At 40.8% G+C, this 19,687-nt stretch overlaps 1 long non-coding RNA gene across 2 annotated transcripts in view; it reads right to left on the reverse strand.

The window, feature by feature from the left end:
• Positions 1–2,000: 2,000 nt before the first annotated feature.
• The window catches only part of LOC107651007 (uncharacterized), a 105,445-nt gene continuing 87,758 nt past the window's right edge, over positions 2,001–19,687 (reverse strand). The window contains exon 7 of one of the 2 annotated variants that reach the window (XR_008916771.1): positions 2,001–2,156. This is a non-coding gene — a long non-coding RNA (uncharacterized LOC107651007). The remainder of the gene's footprint in view (positions 2,157–19,687) is intronic. The other variant, XR_008916770.1, reaches the window with a different exon arrangement.

Consider the following 19,687-nt stretch of genomic DNA (forward strand, 5'->3'; position numbering starts at 1 on the left):
GGGAAGGGAAGGGAAGGGAAAAGAAGGGAAGGGAAGGGAAGGGAAGGGAGGGAGGGAGGGAGGGAGGGGAGGGAAGGGAAGATTTTTGCCCAAGGATTGTGGCCCCATTAGATTCCAGCAATATCTAATATCTCCTTCTGGAAAGATCGAATGGCTACAGAACTAAAACCAAATTTCCCTTGGGACCAAATTGGGCCCTCAGTTCAAAATAAGAATTATGAAATTCATCAGAGCAGACTTAGGAGGGCAGGATTTGTCAAAGGGGCAAGGGTGTGGACATGGGGCTGGAACTGAATATCAGTAGCTTTGCACTCACTGCAGGTCTGGAACTAAAACTCTTTTCATTGGCCAATCCCTAGATTTCAGGGATAGAATCAAGGGAGGTAACTTCGTTGGGGGCTGATACACAGCTGGGAACCAAGGACAGACATTTGATCCTAGCCTGATCCAGACAGAAAAGATCGGTCAGGGAACAAGGGACCTGGGCAGGGTTGGGGCATCATGATGGGGGCGGAGCAAAGCTCTATTTCTTTGGAGGCACTCACCACAAGCCTGTTGCTAAGGGAAAGTGCTGAGCCCCAGGTCTCATTAGTGATCAGGAACAGACCAGAGCTTAGAGCGTTTCCTTAGTGCTGCCAGCCCAGCCCCAGAAATGCTCTGAGAAAGTCAGTAAACAAGCATTTGGGGAGGCTTTTGTAAAATCCCTTTGAACACATTCTCAGCCAAGGAAATAAGTTGAGAGAAGGGAGCTGCCAACTTGCAAGAGGGCCTGAGTGTTATGAAGAGAGCGTTATATCCCCCTCAGGGAAAGACGACTGACATAGAAAGGAAGCTTAATGAGACTCAATAGTCGCCTTCCTCTCTACTGTGCCTTTGCAAGGATTTGAACAAAAATCTCCGGAGTGGGGGGAGGTTGTTGGCAGAAGAGATGGGGAAGGGAATAGGAGAGAAGAGAGGATTTAAGGTAGTTTACAGCAAATGTTTGCTAAGTTTTCTTTGGGCTTAAAGGGGTAATAGTGACTTGGTTTTGCAGAACAAGGAGAGGAGCCAGCATCTTGAACTTCCGAATGTATTCTTTCTTTAAAAAAAAATTCTTTGGGCATCAAGGGAAAGGTGAACTCGAGGTGCTTGGTAGCCTTCTTTGTGCCTCCCTCCCCTGTCCCCTTCCCTTTCTTTTCTTTCCCTCTTTCTCTTCTTTCCACTTGACCTCTCTGAGGATGGAAGGACAAGGGAGATAAAGGACAGAGTAGCCCTGCTTTCTAGGAGGCATCATGGTACAGTAGAGAGTTAATTTGGCATCAGAAGGCCTGGGCTTGAACCTTGGGTCTGTTGGGCTCATTGCCTTTGTGGGACTCAGGGATCAAGTGACTTTGGACAAGTCACTTACCCTTTCTCATTTTCAGTTTCCCCTTTTGTAAGATGAAGGGGTTGGACTGAATGACTTCCAGATCTCAGTCTATGATCCTAATCTGAAGAAATATTTCTCTTTTCAATTAAGAAAAATTTGTCCTTTGACTACTATTTAGGCATCCCAAATCAATTCCTTATTGCCAGAGGTCAAGGGCTTCCTCTCCAGGGAAGAGATAAGAACCCAAGTTGGAGGAATCAAGTATACAACATTCAATGAAACACCTAAGTCCAGTGAAACCCCAGAGAGGGACAGATGAGAGCAAGGACCAACCACTTTCCCCAGAATACACAGATAAGAAACACAGGAAACTAACCAAACTGGTTAGATACTTCAGATAGTTGGCAAATGGGTACTATGCTGAGAGAGAGGGAATGAGAGAAAGAGAGCAGAAGCAGAGACAGAGATAGAGAAAGAAACAGAGAGGGAAGTGGTGGAAGAGGAAAGGGGAGGGGAGAAGAGAGGAGAGGAGAGGCCAGTTTAGCAGATACATCACTCATACTGAATTTGTGGTCAGCTAAAATCCCCACAGCTTCACATGCATTGCTAATAGACCAGGTCTCCCTCATTCTGAGCTTGTGCTATTGATTTTTTTGGAGCCTAAATATAGGACTTTATTTACATCTCACATTTATTCCTATTAAATTTAATCTCTTTTGGCTTTCACCCATTGTTGCAGCCTGTTCAGATTTTTGTGAATCTTGATTGTCATTCAGTGCATTCGTTGTCTCTGCCAGTTTCGTGTCACCTGTAGGTTTGAGAAGCATCCCATTAATGTCTTCACACAAATCATTGACAAAAATGTTAAGTCAAAGACAGCATCCCTTATCACACTTTGGATCAACAGCACAATGTTAGCTCAGGGAAAAGATAGTGTCAATGCTTGGCAAGGATGCTAAGAGCAGGCAGAGGTGTAAGTGACCCAAAGGACAGGAAAACATTGGAAATTAAAACTTCATGCTTGAATTAATAATATTTTGAATTATTATGTTACTTTATGCTTTTCAGAACACTTTCCTATCTGTGATTTCACTTTATTACAGTAGATCTTCTGTTTATTACCTCTAGGTCATTTAGCCTTGGGTAGGTGGTACAGAGGATAGGCTACCTGGCCTGGAGACAAGAAAAGTTATCTTCCTGAGCTCAAATCTGGTCATGTACTAGCTGGTGATCCTGGACAATTCATTTAACACAGTTTGCTTCAATTTTCTCATCTTTAAAATGAACTGGAGATGGAAATAGCAAACTACTCTAGTATCTTTTCCAAGAAAACCTCAAGTAGGGTCACAAAGAGTCAGATGGAACTGAAACAACTGAACAACAAAAAAAGTCATTTATCCTCATTGGTTCCAGAGTCAGAGTATCTGTGTTCAAAACTCATCTTTCACTTAGTATCTGTGTGATCTTAGAAAAGTCATTTCTCCTTTTTTGGCCTCAGTTTTGTCATCTTTAAAATAAAAGATTGAACTAGATGGTTTTAAACCTATGTTCTGAACTGATGGAGTCAGAATACTAATTCAAAGCATATGATTTTTCATTTTAGTTCATTTGGGTTTTTGGGGGGGTTGGTTTTATGGTTATTCCCTTACAAAAATGAACAATATGGAAATGTTTTGCATGATAATATATGTATAACTCAGATCATATTGATTGCCAGCTCTGGGAATAGGGTGGGAAGGAAGTAAATTTGGAAAACTCATGTGGAAATTTATTATTACATGTAAAGTAAAAAAAAACATATTTCTTTATATAAACCTATGATTCTGTGATAGTATGTAATGTCTTTATTCTAAGATTTCTCTACAAAACTCCCAGGATCATAGGCCTAAAGAAGAAAGGGTTTTGAGAGGCCACTGGCACTTTAGAGGACCTTCATTTTATGAAGGAGGAAGCTAAGACCCAAAAAAGTGAGTGACTTGCCAAGGCCACTGAGGGATCTGGATTACGTTGTCTCTGAAGTTTCTGAATACTAAAGCTAGATGACCTCAAATGAATTTTTCAGTTACTGGCAGTAGGAAAAGTCCTTAATACTTTCTTTATAGGAGGAATTAGCTGCCCAGATTGAAAGACCATTTGGGGAATTAGCTATATTTAAATATATGTAATTTACTGTATTTAATTTATTTGTTTATTTAATTATTTTATTTTTAGTTATTGTATTTAATTTAAATATATTTAAATGTTCCCTCACTTTTTATATAGAAGTCAGTCAGCAAGTCAGTACACATTATTTAGGCCCTGCTGTGTGTCAGTTACTTTGCTAAATACTGGAAGTGCAAACAAAGACAAAAAACAGTCCATACTCTTAGGATATCACAAACCAATGAGAGTTCCCAAATACCCTAGCCTAGCTTTGATAATAAGTTGGGGTGGGGTTGCAGGGGGTGGAGCTAAGTGGTTAGGTGGATTGAGAACTGGACCTACAGACTGGGTCCTAGGTTCAAACATAGCCTCATATACTTCCTAGTTGTGTGACCTATGCAAGCCACTAACCCCATTGCCTAACTTTTTCTTGTCCTTCTGCCTTGGAACCATCACTGTATTGATTCTAAGATAGAAGATAAGGAGAAAGAAAGAAAGAAAGAAAGAAAGAAAGAAAGAAAGAAAGAAAGAAAGAAAGAAAGAGAAGAAGAAAGAAAGAAAGAAAGAAAGAAAGAAAGAGAAGAAAGAAAGAAAGAAAGAAAAGAAAGAAAGAAAGAAAGAAAGAAAGAAGAAAGAAAGAAAAGAGAAAGAAAGAAAGAAAAAGAAAGAAAGAAAGAAAGGAAAGAAAGAAAGGAAGGAAGGAAGGAAGGAAGGAAGGAAGGAAGGAAGGAAGGAAGGAAGGAAGGAAGGAAGGAAGGAAGGAAGGAAGGAAGGAAGAAAGAAAGAAAGAAAGAAAGGAAGAAAGAAAGAAAGAAAGAAAGAAGAAAGGAAAGAAAGAAAGAAAGAAAGAAAGAAAGAAAGAAAGAAAGAAAGAAAGAAAGAAAGAAAGAAAGAAAGAAAGAAAGAAAGAAAGAAAGAAAGAAAGAAAGAAAGAAAAGAAAGAAAGAAGAAAGAAAGAAAGAAAAGGAAGGAAGGAGAAGGAAGGAAGGAAGGAAGAAGGAAGGAAGGAAGAAGAAAGAAAGAAGAAGAAAGAAAGAAAGAAAGAAGAAAGAAAGAAAGAAAGAAAGAAAGAAAGAAAGAAAGAAAGAAAGAAAGAAAGAAAGAAAGAAAAAGAAAGAAAGAAAGAAAGAAAGAAAGAAAGAAAGAAAGAAAGAAAGAAAGAAAGAAAGAAAGAAAGAAAGAAAGAAGAAGGAAGGAAGGAGGAGGAAGGAAGGAAGGAAGGAAGGAAGGAAGGAAGGAAGGAAGGAAGGAAGGAAGGAAGGAAGGAAGGAAGGAAGGAAGGAAGGAAGGAAGGAAGGAAGAGAGAAAGGGAGAAAGGGAGAAAGGGAGAAAGGGAGGGAGGGAAGGAGGGAAGGAGGGAGAGAGAGAGAGAGAGAGAGAGAGAGAGAGAGAGAGAGAGAGAGAGAGAGAGAGAGAGAGAGAGAGAGAGAGATTAAGTATGGGCATTTAAGCAAACATTTGTTTCCTTCCCAGGACGAGTGTGCAAGTGACAGCTCTCCATGCCCAGGGCAGGTCTCTTCCCCAGTCCTTAGGGAAGGTCTGGTCCTCCAGATTCCAAAACTGTTTATAATCTCAGAAAGATAAAGTATCTGGGAGGGTTCAAGAAATCTGTTTCTGCTTATGGAATTGTAAAAGCCTGCTTGGAAAACACATCTCGCCCACCACTTGCTGCAAAGAGGAATGTGTTGGCACCACGGGCCCCCGCGTACCAAAACATCTACCGGAAAAAAAAGACAGTCAAACAGTCGCACCAGAATGCAGAAACAGTGATGTCACTGATGGCATATTTAGTTGGGGAGGGCTGGAAGGTGGGGTGGGGCGGGGAGGGGACCGCAGCTGACTCCCCGCTCTTTCCCTGGAGACCAGGCTCCTCCCTGTTCCTTGCCCCATTTACTTCTCTCCGAATTTCAGTCAGGGGAGATCGGGATGCTCCAAAGTGGCTGCGGCCCCATCTTTCATCTTCAATGACAGTTTGAGTTTATTAAGAAGTAGGTGCTGCTGTTCCCCTGCCAGGTCGCGGGAAGGATGAGGTTGATTAATGCACGCGGGGCTTGGAAGAGGAAGAGGCTCGCTCCAAGCCACAGTATAGAGAGGGGAATGAGGCCAGCTGCCAAGAGAAGACACAGAGCTTGGCATCTGCAAAACAGCTAATTGTGTGCCAGTTAGCCAGGGTTAAGCAGCCCCACAATTAACAGCCCAGGTTAAGTCAGCGCCCCCGTGGAGGGCGGGGATAGAGAAATAGAGTTAATCGATCCACTGCGGGCACTTAGGGAAAGGTATTTACTCTCCAGACTCAGTATGCTCTGAGAGAATTCAATCCAAGCATTTGACGACTAATTGTTAATTCCTCACTAGGTTCGAGAAGAAAATAGTCCCTGCCTTCAAGAAGCTTACATTCTACGGGGAGAAACTCAAAACACAAACAATTTCAAAGGGAAATGCTAACAACTGGTATAGGAGGAAGCAGGAAAGTCTTCCTGTAGGAGGTAGCACTTAAGAGGAACCTTGAATAAAGCTAGGAATTGGAAGAGTCAAAGGTGATAAGAGTATTTTAAGCAAGGGGTGGGTAGGTGGGAGTAGGCAATGACATGGAAGATGGAGATTAAATGTCATGTAATTAAATGTCATGTAAAGAGAACCGAATGACAAAAAAAAAATCAATACTGGGCTTTAGAGTTCATTTATCCCAAATGATGATTTGGAGTCCAATTCAAATCAATTTAGTTTTGGTGGGATGACTTTGTACTCTTTCCAAGGGGAAAAGGGGAGGGACAATAATTTTGCTGAGCAGAATTAAAGGTCTGTCCTCGGATGATCCATAAAGCAGATAACTGGGAGGTTATTATATATCAGTATCATTCCGATTGAATCCTCTTGAAGTTTACTTTGCAGAGAAAGACATTATTCACTCCAGTCCACTCCTCTGGTCAGAAAAAAAAAAATCCAGATACAATTGGACAGATGGGCACACAGTCCCTTGTCTCTCTTCCAAATCCCTAGTAGAAAAGAAAGTCCATTTTCTTTAACTTCCAGACCTCTTGACTTTAAAGCTCCTGCCACTCCATCTCAGGACCTTCCCTTTTCACACCGCTTCTTCCCAGAAGCAGACGTGGATTGGTCCAGCCTACTCTCCAACCTACCAACCCAGTTTTGCTAAGGACTCTCCTCCTCCTTGTGCCTGGGCCAAGATTCCAAAGTGATGAGTTTGTTGATTAAAGGCCAGTCTGGTCTGTGAGGACTTGACAACCCTTCCAAAGCCAAGAATGTGTCTGTTCAATAATATGAATCCCAAGTGTCTAGTTCAGAACTTTGCACTGTGTAAGTTCAATATGTTAGGTATCATCCTTTGTCCTGAGAGTCTGTCTAGCGGAAATGGGGAAAAACCAATGAATTTGGAGTTTGAAGGTCTCAGTTTGAGTCCCAGCTCTGAACTATTTGTATTACTATGGACAAGTCTCTTTAACTTCTCTGAGATAATTTACTCATCTGTACAATGGGGATAATAATGCTGTGTTGCCCAATTCAGATGGTTTTTATGAAGAAACTACTATGTGAACTGTAAAATGCAATATAATACAAGCCCAGATAATAGGAAGGTGCTTTTCTTGTTATCAGGAAACATTTGCATTAACCTAGTCCTAATTTCTCTCCTGGTCTTCCTTCTGACCAAGGATATAGTTTTGAATTGTGGCCAAGGAAATGAGGATGAAAGATGGGCATGAAGTGAAGGGGAGAGACTAGAAGAAAGAGCCCTCTCTGGTGCAGAGCTGGTTACTTTGCAATCCACACAATCAATCAATCAATTGATGAATATTTATAAGTATCAACTATGTGCCAGGCACAAAGACAAAAATGGAAACAGTCACTTCCCATATATAGAGAGAATCAAAATAGTTATAAGTAATTAGGGAGAGAAATGTAGCATCTGTGTGGGGGGCAGGGAGTTAGGGAAGAATCAGGAAAGGTCTCATGGAGATGGTGGTGATTATCAGAGCCTTGATTTGGATTTTGAGGTTTAAACTGTAAATCCACATTATTGACCAACAGTAAAATAGTAATATAGCTGTCTGAGATCAAGGAATAGGTCAGTGAGAACTAAGGAAGGATTACTAAGCACCTACTATGCACTATACATATACTGTGCTAAGCCCTTTACAAAAGCATCATTTGACCCTCTCAACAATTTCCAAGGTAGAGGCTATTATCACCCTCATTTCACATTCAAGAAAATGACTTGCCTAGAGTCACACAGCTAATAAGTATCTGAGGCTAAATTTGAACTCAGGTCTTCTGGACTCCAGGTTGAACATTCTATTCCCTGGGCTACCTAGCTGCCTCTGGGTGAAGCAAAGTGACCATTCTGTTCTAGTCAACTAAATTAAAGAGTGATTGGCCTGTTTTAAGAGTCCTCAAAAAGGCTTAGAATAGCAGGATTTTAGAATAGGAAGGACCTTTAGAGGCTATCCAATCCAGTTCCTTCATGAAACATGAAATCCCATGTAATGACTATTCATCCATTCTCTATTCGAAGACATCCACTGCCTCCCAAGTCAAGCCATTTTGCTTTGAGAGCTCTCTAATAGTTAGGGAATTATATCCCTATATTTTCAACCAAAATCTATTTCCCTATAACCTTTACCCCTGACTCTCTTCTTCAAATGCTCAAAGCTAGGGGGCAGCTAGGGGCTAAGTGGACTGAGAGTCACATCTAGAGATGGGAGGTCTTGGGTTCATATCTGGCTTCAGACACTTCCTAGCTGTGTGACCCTGGGTAAGTCACTTCACCCTCATTGTCTAGCACTCACTGCTCTTCAATCAATAGGCAATGTTGATTCTAAGATAGAAGGTAAGGGTTTAAAAACAATTCTCAAAGACAGCAATATTTCACCACCACCCCCTTCATTCTCCACCAAGTCTTCTCTCCTCCATGCCAAACATCCCCAATTCTTTCAACTGACCCTATTATGACTTAGTTCCTAGACTCTTTACCTTCCTCTGGATATTCTTCAGCTAGCCAGCATGCATCCTATAATGAAGATCCCCCAGAACCCTTCCTGGTTCTGATATAATGCTTGGAATATCCCTAATACTTTTATTAAGCACCTATTATGTTCTAGGTACCATATTAAGTACTTGGGAGGCAAAGACAAAAACAACAGCAAAGTTGTTGCCTTTAAGTTGTCCTGCCCTTAAGGAGCTTAACCTCTAGCAAGTAAAACAATGTATACAAAGACAAGAAGATCTTTAAAATTACAAAATAGTTTTTGCAGGGAAGTTATGGTATTTGTGAGAGGAGGAACTTGAAGTGAACTAGAGATTCCAGGGGAACAGCTAGGTGGCACAGTGGATAGATCACCAGGACCAGAGTCAGGAAGGCTCATCTTCCTAGCTGTATGTCTCTGGACAAGTCACTTCATCCTGTTTGCCTCAGTTTCCTCATCTGTAAAATGAGCTGGAGAAGAAAATGGCAAACCACTCCAGGCTCTTGCCAGGGGTCACAAAGACTTGGGCATGACTGAAACCATTGAAGAACAACATCAGGGATTCCAGGATGTAGAAGGGTAAGGGAAGCATTAACTGGGTGAGGGAATCTTGGGGGTAACAACAATAATAGTAGCATGCATATTGCTCATCAAGGTTTATAAAGCACTTTCTATATCATTGCTCATTTGATTATCACAAAGTCATATGAAATAGGCACTATTCGAATGCCCATTTTACAGATGAAATGGAGAGTAGTTAAATCACTTTACAAGCTAGTAAATGTCTGAGGCAGTTTTCAAATTCATCATCCTGGCTCCAAGTTCAGCCACATAGACATGGCTAAATTCACCCAAGGAATAAATAATTGATCTGTTTTGATTGGCAAAGGCTGAAATATTGGACCTTCAGTCCTATGCCCTAAAGTAGACTTGGCAAAGGGCTAAGATGCCAGGTTCCAAGTAGAATTTGTAGATAAAAGCTACTCCTTGAAAAGTAATTTATTTTTGTTTTTGTTTTGTAGAAAATCAGACTACCAGGGGCAGCTAGACAGCTCAGTGCATTGAGAGTCAGTCTTAAAGATGGGAGGTCCTGGGTTCAAATCTGACCTCAGACACTTCCTAGCTATGTGACCTGGGGCAAGTCACTTAACCCCCATTGCCTAGCCCTTACTACTTTTCTGCCTTAGACAGAGGGTAAGAGTTGTTTGGTGTTTTTTTTTTAAATCAGACTACCTCCACTCTTTGGTCAAAGGGACACTAAGCCCAAATGAACCAAGCTCTAGCCTATGCCTTAGCATCTAATGCAGCCTCTCCATCCTTGGCTGCTGGCTCCTGCCAGGAGGTTGGCAGGGCATGTTTGCAAAATGAGAAAGATGGTCCAATTTGGAAATAATCTCCTGGAAGAAGAATAAAAAAGTAGCAGCAGATGGGAAATGAGGCCAAATTCCTTTAGAGAGGCTCCTTGGAGGGTGATGGGTAATTCACCAAATTTAGGCAGATCGCTGCCATTTGGAACCTGAGGAATCACAGCAAGCTGTCGCTGGGGGGCTGCTTGGGGAAATTGAGACTTGTTTATGTGGACTTGGCTTATGAGATTGCAGCCTCCACTCTCAGCATCCCTGTGAGGCAGCCCAGCTGGCATGCTAGTCATGCCATCTTCAGTCTCAGTTGCTTGCAGCACGGGGATTTTTCAGCTTAGAAACACCCTGTCCCTGGAGCCTGACTCTTTCTCAATGGTGGCTCCCTGGTGAAATGAAGTTAGCTGAGAGATTTTAACAATGTTTAAACTTCTGGTTGCTGGTCTTCTTGCTTTCTTGATAGGGATGAAGCGAGGTGACACCAGGATACATAGCTTCCTTGTAGGAGAGAGAAAAGAGGGAAGCTGAGCCAGAGAGGGGCCATCTGATGCGCTCTCTTGCCTTCAGTCATGACTAATCCTCATGTTGTCAAAGATTTGATAAGAACAGTGGAAAAACTTTCCACTCTCTTTTATACAGATATTGAACATTGTTCTTTGTTATGAACTGGTTGAAGTGGATGAAATTTATGTTTTTTGGATGGTACAAGAATAGCCCCTTGCTTCCCTTGCTGCCAGAGCCTTGGGATATCCTTGATGAACAATCATCAATAGCAGGGGGCAAACAGCCCAGGGAAGTCAGTAAAATAAGCCTCTGTCTCCCATCTTGAAATCCCCTTTCTCTCTGTGAACATACACCAATTTTAAACTAGAAAAAAAAAAGGTTTTTTCTCTCAGTTGTTTGCCCAAGACACCGTGCCTTAATAAGAGACTCAGCATCAACATGGCAGAGATGGATTACTCTTCCAGATGCAAAATCAAATCAACAAGTTTTATTAAGCACAAACTATGTGTCAAGGCAGAGTAGCTAGGTGGCCCAGTGAATAGAGTGCCTGGTCTAGAACAAGGAAGACCTGAGTCCAAATCTAGCCTCAGACACTCACTAACTGTGTGATCCTGGGCAAGTCATTTAATCCTGGTTGCCTCAATTTCCTCATCTGTCAAATGCGGTGGAGAAGGAAATAGCCAACCATTTGGCCAGTATCTTTGTCCAGTATCCACTCAAATGGAGTCAGACATGATGAAAATGACTGAACAACAACAACGTGTCAGGCACTGTGCTAAGTGCTGGTGATACAAAAGCCAAATATAATCTCTCCCTTCAAAGAAGACAACATGCAGGCAACCCTGTAAAAATGATATGCAGGATAAATTGCAAATAACCAACAGAGGTAAGGCACTGGTGTTAAAGGGGATTAAGAAAGAGGGTTTTTGGAGATGGTGGAAATTTAGCTGCAACATGAAGGAAACCAAGAAGCAGAGAAGAGGGAGTTTTTGTCATCTTCAATTGCTGTGAAACTATTTTATTTTACCTTGTTTGTGCTCCGATTGAGAATGGTTCTGGTTATAGCAGAGGGTAGAGTGTATATAATATGAATGCAGCAACAAGAGAGGAAACTAGGTCATGTAATGGAAGAAGTACTGAGCTTGGAGTCGAGAAGACCCGAGTTCAAATCTAACCATAGATACTGATCAGCTGCGTGATCTGAGGCAAGTCACTTAGCCTTATTACCTTAAAAAAAAACCTGTTTCTTCATCTGTAAAATGAGGGGATTGGATTCTACAATCCCCTCCATCTCCTAATCTGTGATCCTATAATGAATACAATCAAATATTGAATGAGAAGACTGTCACCCTTTGTTTCTTGTGTATAGAGGGTCTAGAAATAGAAGATCTTGAGTTGAAAGTTCATCTAGTCCAATCCACATCTTGAATCTTCTCTATCAAATACCTAGAAAGTGATGGTCCAGAGTCTTCCCACTGAAAAGAATTGCTTGATAAAGCAATGGTTCAAAATTCATAAAAGTTTCACAAGAACTAGATGGAAAAGGAATACCTAAACAAAAAGGGAAAAGTCTGAGATCTCTACATGTGACAGGGCTACATGTGACAGGCTACTTGATCCTAGGTTACACGGAGTGGTGATGTATCCAAAGTGAGGACAGTGTATTCTGCCTTGGTCTGGCTATATTTGGAACATTATGTTCCTTCCTGGGCACCACACTTTACAATGGATATGGTAATCTGAAGGATATTCAGAACAGGAAAACCAAGATGGTGATGAAACTGGAAATCATGCTATAAGCAATGGTTATTTGGACTAGAGACATATTTAACCTACAGAAGAGGAAGGCTTAGGGGGGAAATGGATACTTTTTTCAAATATTTTTTCAAAAGGGCTCTAGACTTCTCCTTTGTCCCAGAGGGCAGAACAAGTGGGTGGAAGATGAAGACAGGTGATTTTGCCTGAATATAAGGGGAAATTTCTTAACTGAGCCATCCACAAGTGGAATGGAATGCCTCATCGGGAGTGGGTTGCCCCTCCCTGGAGATCTCTAAGCAGAGACTAGATGACCACTCCATCAGCATGGAATTGGACCCAAGGATCTATTCTCAGATGCTCTTTGTCCTTCATACATTCTGGATGTGCAATTAACTCCCAGGTCTGTATATCGCCTTCTTAGCATTCCACATCCACAGGCACTAAGTAAGTAACCCACACTCTGTTCTCTTTCTTTTTCTCTCCAGTCTATTTCATTCACTCCACAACCACTCTATGTTCTACCACAAACACACCCAGGGGCTGGATCTCACCACCAGGCTAACTGCTGCTCAATCACTGGTGTCAAAGGAACATACTGACATTCTTTAAACAGAGCAGGGGGATAATTAATGATTATGGAAACCCTTAGTATGTATTTTTCTAAATTCCATTGGTCAATAGGTTCCCTGTGCAACCATATCAGTTGCTTTGGAAAATGCTCTCTTTTATTCTTCCTTGCAAACCTTTGTGCTTGTCAGAATGTTTCTCTTGAGAGGAATAGATTCCTCTGGAACTAACTTACCATAAGAATTTTAAGAGTTTTAGCTGGTGGGAGGCAAATGGGACTTTGACCCAGAGTGCTTCTACCAGAGATAGGATATTCTTCTTCCCACCAGGGACTGCTGTCTTTATATTTCACCTTATCACCCTCTGCCACTACCTGCCATTGCGCAACACAACCTCCCCAGAGTCCTGCCACCATGGGGACCCTCTCCTGGGGCTCCTCTTTTTCCAGTTCCTGAAGAGATAATAGCTAAACTTGAGGACAGAATTCTTAATTTTTTGTATGTGTCATGGACCTATTTGGCAGTTTGGTAAAGCCTTTGGACCCCTTCTCAGGATCATATTTTTAAATGCATAAACAAAATACATGAATTACAAAAGAAACTAATATTGAAATAAAGAGTCACTTTTCCCCATCCAACTTCATATACCTCCTCCCCTGAAATGGATCTGTGAACTGTGGACTTCAGCCCTTCTCTAGCCTTAGGAGATGGCTTCTGGCTCTCCTCCTTGTTAAACTGTTTGCTCCCATTCTTCTTCTGTCCCTCTAATTGTGTTTGACCCAGGCAGAGTTCCTAGTTGCAGATCTGGATTTTAGGCCATAAGGTTCTACTTACACTTTCTCTATGCTCTTTGAAATCTACTTTCTTCAATCCTACAGTATACATTAGATGGTACCCATTTTCCCTTCCTTATGGATAACTAATTCTCAAATGGGAAGAGCACCCTTACTAAAGGTTCCCATCATGTCTACTAGCTACCATAATCTCAAGACCTGAAAGGGACCATAGATGACAACCCATACCCAACTGAGAAGCCTTTCTAAAATGGCACCCCCCAAAAATAGCATCCAAATAAACGGGAACCTCCTGAGGCAGCCCATTCCATCTCCCTCTTTTATCTGAATTCTTCCTTTTGAATAAAGTATATTCTTCCATCTCTATACTCCAATCATAATTCATATACCACTGAGTCTTTTTTTCTGGAGATAACCTGTAGATTCTTTTGATTGACACTTTATTTTCTGTTTAGAATTTCTAGGCAATTTTATTCTATTTCTTTTTTTTCTTTTCATTTTTTAACACTTATCATCTGTCTTAGGCTCAATATTGTGTATTGGTTCCAAGACAGAAGAGTAGCAAGGACTAGGCAATAGGGATTAAATGGCTTGCCTAGGGTCACACAGCTAGGAAGTGTCTGAGACCAGATTTGAACCCAGGAACTCCCATCTCTAGGATTGGCTCTCAATCCACTGAGTTATCCAGCTGCCTCCTTCTGTTATATCTTCCATTATGATAATCAGATTTTTTTACTTGTATTCTGGGAGACTTACAAGCCTTAATTTATCTTTATGCATATTGCCTTCAATATATGAATTTTGTTTGGATGGATATCATGTTGTTTTTTTAAACCCTTATTTTTAAGACAAAAGGGCAAGAGCTAGGCAAATGGGGTTTAGTGACTTGCCCAGGGTCACATAGCTAAAAAAATGTCTGAAGTCATATTTGGACCTAGAACCTCCCAACTCCAGGCCTGAAGCTCTATCCTCAGAGCCACCTAGCTGCTTCAAGATCATATTTTCTTTTGATGTTATTGCTTTTGCTTCTCTTCTTTCAGATTGTCCTTCACTCTACATATGTGCTTTCCAATCAGTTGTTCTTTCTTTTGTTTCTAGAGTGAAGTTTGCACCATGGATTTGTTTTTCAACAATTCTTTCTGCTATACATGATGCAAATTCTGTTTTTTATTCTTATTTTTCTTTTAAAACATTCAGAAACATCCTGTTCTGGTTCCCTACTTTCTGGGGACTCTTCAAGGTCTTCTGCTAACCAGAGGTTAATTCATTTTCCTTAGTCTTGCAATGTTTATTCAGAAATATTTGGAATCATTTAAATAATCTGGATAAAATATTCCTTTTTATCATTAATATCTTCTTTATTGGTGTATGTCCTTGTGCTAAAGGTTTTACTTTCCCCCCTTATTCCTGAGATCTAACTTCAGTCTTTCTCCCTCATATAGAGGTTATTGTTCACATTACTTCCTTTCCTTTCCAGGGCTGGAGCTCAAAACTCTCTCAGCCTCCCCCCTAACCTGTGGAATTCATTTTTCACTGGCTTCTGTCTTTGTCCTAAATAGCTGAGGGAGAGGGGACAGGAGTAGCCTCAGCTAGATGCCAAGCCCTTTTCCTTCAGGTCTGGTGGAGCTCCACATAAATACTGGTACCATGCCAATTCTTGCTGCTCCACAGTACTCTGCCCCTACAGTTTGTCTGGACAGCTCCTCCCAGAACCTCCATTTAAGGAAGGTGACCAAGTCAGAACTCTCTTGATTTCTCAACAGGCTGCAACCTAATTTCAACTTCCCTTTATGTCCTCTCTTCTTCGATTAGAATGTAAGCTCCCTCTGGACCATATGAGGTTTAATTTTTTTGCCATATTATATATTTATTGATTTTTTAAATGTTTTAAAAGTTGGTTCCCAATCCATATTTTTTTAAAAAGTCAAAGGGAAGAATACAACATCTAACAAAGTTGCTGCTTGCTTACATAGGGTGCCTCCCTGTTTGGTGATGAATCTCATCTATTGAGGGTCTAATGTTCTCTGGCCCATTTTTTCTTCTATTTATATTGCTGGTGATTAACACAGTGCTTGGCTGTAGTAAGTAAAATAAGTACTTTACTAAGTAAAATAACTACTTGTTTATTGACTAGCTGAGCACTGGTGTGGAATAATCATACTGCTACTGTTCCAGGTAGGGCATGGGTACAAAATCTGCTTTCCTAAGCACAGGGGAGGGGGGTAAAGAAGATGGGCTAATTTGAGTTCTGTTGTATGATTCTAGTCTGACTTTGTAGCTCTGACAAGAGACTGGTTACTAATGGGGGAAGGGAATACTAAGTGAGCAAAGGAACATGTTAGAATTGTGATAGAGGCTGGCACTAGAGAAAAAGTGCCAGACTGAAGAGTATATGAAATTGATCACCTCGACGGGGGAGGGGTCCCAGAAGTGAACTTCCTGAGGAGAGAAGACCCTGGCTAGAGAACAGTGAGGGTCTCTTGGTCTTGAGACATCAAAGAGAGAAGGCAGATAAAGACTTTCTCCTGAGGGTTACCCACTTTTCCTGCTGGTGACAGGAAATCTTTCTCCCCAACACTTCCCAATTGAAGGGACTTTCTGAAGAGAAACTTGAGCAGACTTTACCTCAACTCCTGTTTCCCAAGGGTGAGTCAACCTGACTTTCTCTCCAGGGGCTCAGGCTACCAAGGCCTGAGTTCCCCCCAGACTCGAGGAGGGAGGAAAATGGTTTAGATAAAGACATGGATCCCCCTTTTCCCACTTTCCTTTTCCCATTCTTCCCTGCCCATTATTCCTTTTGTATTATCTGATTGAGTTAACATTAAAGTTATCTGTTCCCCAAGCTGAGTGTGAGCAAATGGATCAAGGGGAGACCTTTTTGGTCTCTAGTAGTGAAGGGGGGATAACAGAGACAAGAGCAAGTTGGGGAGAGCAGCTTTAGCTAAGGAGGGAAGGCAGAAGGGGGAAAATCTTCAACCCCCATCTCCTCTTTCTGAGGCAACTCGTTACAGCTGCTGTCTTGCCAGGACTCTGCTTTGTGGGAAGGGGGGGGAGTTCTCCTCCTTCCCCCTCTCCATTACCTTGGGGTCTAAGCCTTCCTTTGGGGGTACATCCTTTCCTTATTTTTTAAGACAGAATTTAGGAATTAGCCTCCCTTTGGTAGTTCATTGGATTGTTATCTCTTTAGAGTTATTGATGTCATACTATGGACACAACTGAAATTGCTTTATCCTTTATGCATAATTATTATTTTTGAAGATTTTTGAGAGGTCATAAGAATTGAAAAAAATGTCTCATTCTTCATCTTGGTCAATTCTTCCAGTGACTCTTAATGAAAGTTCTGGAGTGAAAATTACTTCTTGCATTCTGATTTCTAGTTCACCTTTTTCTTACCCATATTCTCCACATTTGTGTCTAAGCAGCTCAGGCCATGCACATTATATTACTGCCCTTCTCCTTGTATATTACCTGCTGTGAATTGTGATTGTCTCCACTAATCTTGACTTCTGAAGAATTTTAAACTAAAGATTCTTAGCTATCTTTTCCCTGAATTCAGGTTTATACTGGGAACAAATAACCAAGCCAAAATTTGTGTCTGGGTCTTGAATCTTGAGGCCTCTGAAGTCAGTTGAGGTTGACTTCTTTACTGATTCCCCTTATTCTTTACTGATTCCCCTTATTCTAGCCTTTCCTTCACCTATTTCCTAAAGCCCCTCATTTGTTCAAGATCCTACTCAGGTTCCAACTTTTCCTTGAAACTTTTCCTAACTTCTCCTTTCCTAATTCTCCTTTCCTGACATTTCTTCTTACCAATGTTGAGGATGGGATTGGGTGGAAGAACCCTCTATGTGATGAGATCATCAGGTAACAAGGGAAGATCTGGCATCAACCCTGTAGATTATAGCAAAAGCTCTCCAGTTGGGAAGCTCTGTGGCATAATGGATAGAGTGCTAAGTCTAAAGCCAGGAAAGCTCCTCTTTCTGAGGTCAAATCTGGTCTCAGTCACTTACTAGCTCTATCTTACTAGGGAAAATCACTTTACTTTCTGCCTCAGTTTCCTCATTTGTGAAATAGGCTGGAGAAGGAAATGGCAAACCACTCCAATATCTTTGCCAAGAAAACTCCGGATGGGGTTACAAACAGTTGGATATGACTGAAAAATGACTGAACATATAACAACTAAGGCTCCTTTTACTGTGATACTTTATGTCTACAAAACCCTTGGTATTGTTATCTCATTTGAGTTTCACTATAATCCTGTGAAACAAAGTAAAAGAGTTCTATCTTCATCATTTGACAGCTGCGAAAACTAACTCAGGAGATTAAGTGAATGACCAAGGTCACATTTATTTGACGACCATTTATTAAGCCTGTTATATATAAGTCTTTGTGTTGAATGCTGAGGATAGAAAAACAGATTTTTTAAAAAATGTCATTAACCCTGAAGGAGTTGAAGTATACATGAAGTAACATAGCACCATTTCTGGGCTCACCCTCCCAACCCCAATGTTCACTGGAAGGTGAACTTCTCAAGTTTCTAGAGATAATCCTTGGGAGATGGGACTTTTCCAGTACTGCTGATTCAAGTGCTCCCATTCAATATATTCCTTATTGATTATCAATCAGATTCAAATTAGAAAGGGATATTTCAATGATATATGAAGGTATATCAATGATAAGTTTTACCAAAACATTCTTCCCCAACCCTTACTTTTTATACTTTTCTTTATTCTTTTAAAGCCAAAATTCTAGAGAAAGTTGGTTTTCTCTAGTTGCCTCCACCCCCAACCTGGAGGTACATACAAGGTCTTTGGGTTCAAGAGGCTTAAACTTAGAAAGCTTAATAAAGACAATTTCTGATCATTAAAAGTCCCTTTCTCCCTCTGTGGAGTCCTCATGAACTTTGGAGGAGGAAGAAGAGGAAGAGGAGAAGGAGGAAGAGAAAGATGAGAAGGAAGATTCCAAGATGTTTTGTTTTCTTCTCTACTCTCCCTCTACAGGACTGATGCCTTCATTAACTCCTATGAATTTAATTATTGCCTCTATATATATCTAACTATCAAATTTATTAATCTAGTCCTAATGTCTCTGTTGAACTCCAAGCAGAGACTGACTGGATGACCACTTTAGAGATATGTTATAATAGGGATTCCTTTCAAGTATGGGTTCTTCCAATGCCAGTCTTTTAGCAATCCATTATTAAGCATCTACTAGTGCCAGGCACTGCCTCGTGTATTGAAGATACAAATAGAAGACTTGAAACAATCTCAATTCACTAGGAGCTTATATTTAATGGGGAAGAAAATATATATATATAACATGATTATAAAGTTAACAAATCCAAATGCATTCAAAATAGCTAAATACAAAGTAGCTTGAGGGGAGAAACACTAGTAGTTTAAGGAGAGAAAAACCAAATACGTACAAAATAGCTAAATAAAAAGGAGTTTGAGGAGAGAATTACCTATTGGACATTTCATACTGTATATTCCATCCTAACCTCAGCATGTCCAAAACAAACTCATCAATTTTACCACTATATCCACTTTTCTTCCTAACTTTCCTATTTTGGTTGAGAATATCACTGTCACTCATGTTTTCCCTTGACTCTCCATTTCCCTCATATATTCAATCAATTGCCAACATTATCAATTCTTCCTTAGCAACACGTCTCACAGTCATCCCTTTCTCTCCGTTCACATTGTCACTGCCCTAATTTAGGTCTTCATCACTGCTGGTCTGGACCATTGCAATAGTCTCCTAATTGGTCTCCCTCCATTCACTCTTCCCTCTCCAAGTCATACTCCACATTGCTGCCCAAGTAAATTTCCTGATGCATAGATGTGGCCATGTTTCTCCCCTGATCAATAAAAGCCAGCAACCTGACCCCCTTCCCGATTACTATTAGGTTTAAACAGAAATTTCTCTAAAACTTAAATCTCTTCATGACTTGGCTCCAGCCTATATTTCCAGTCTTCTTCTTCATGAATTCTTTAGTCAAGCAAAACTGAACTCTTGACCTTCCTTATATAAGACCTGCTATCAGCCATTTCCATGCCTTTGAACAAACTGTTCCTCGTACCTGGAATAGGTTTCCTCATAATCTTTACCTTTTGGAATGCTTAGTCTCAATAAAATCTCAGCTCAAAACATAATTTCTGGAATGAGGTCTGTCATAATCATCATCACCATCATCCACATCTTTAGCATTTTAAAGTTGACAAAGCACTTTATA

Source organism: Monodelphis domestica, chromosome 2 (genome assembly GCF_027887165.1).
Source record: "Monodelphis domestica isolate mMonDom1 chromosome 2, mMonDom1.pri, whole genome shotgun sequence".
NCBI lineage: Eukaryota > Metazoa > Chordata > Mammalia > Didelphimorphia > Didelphidae > Monodelphis > Monodelphis domestica.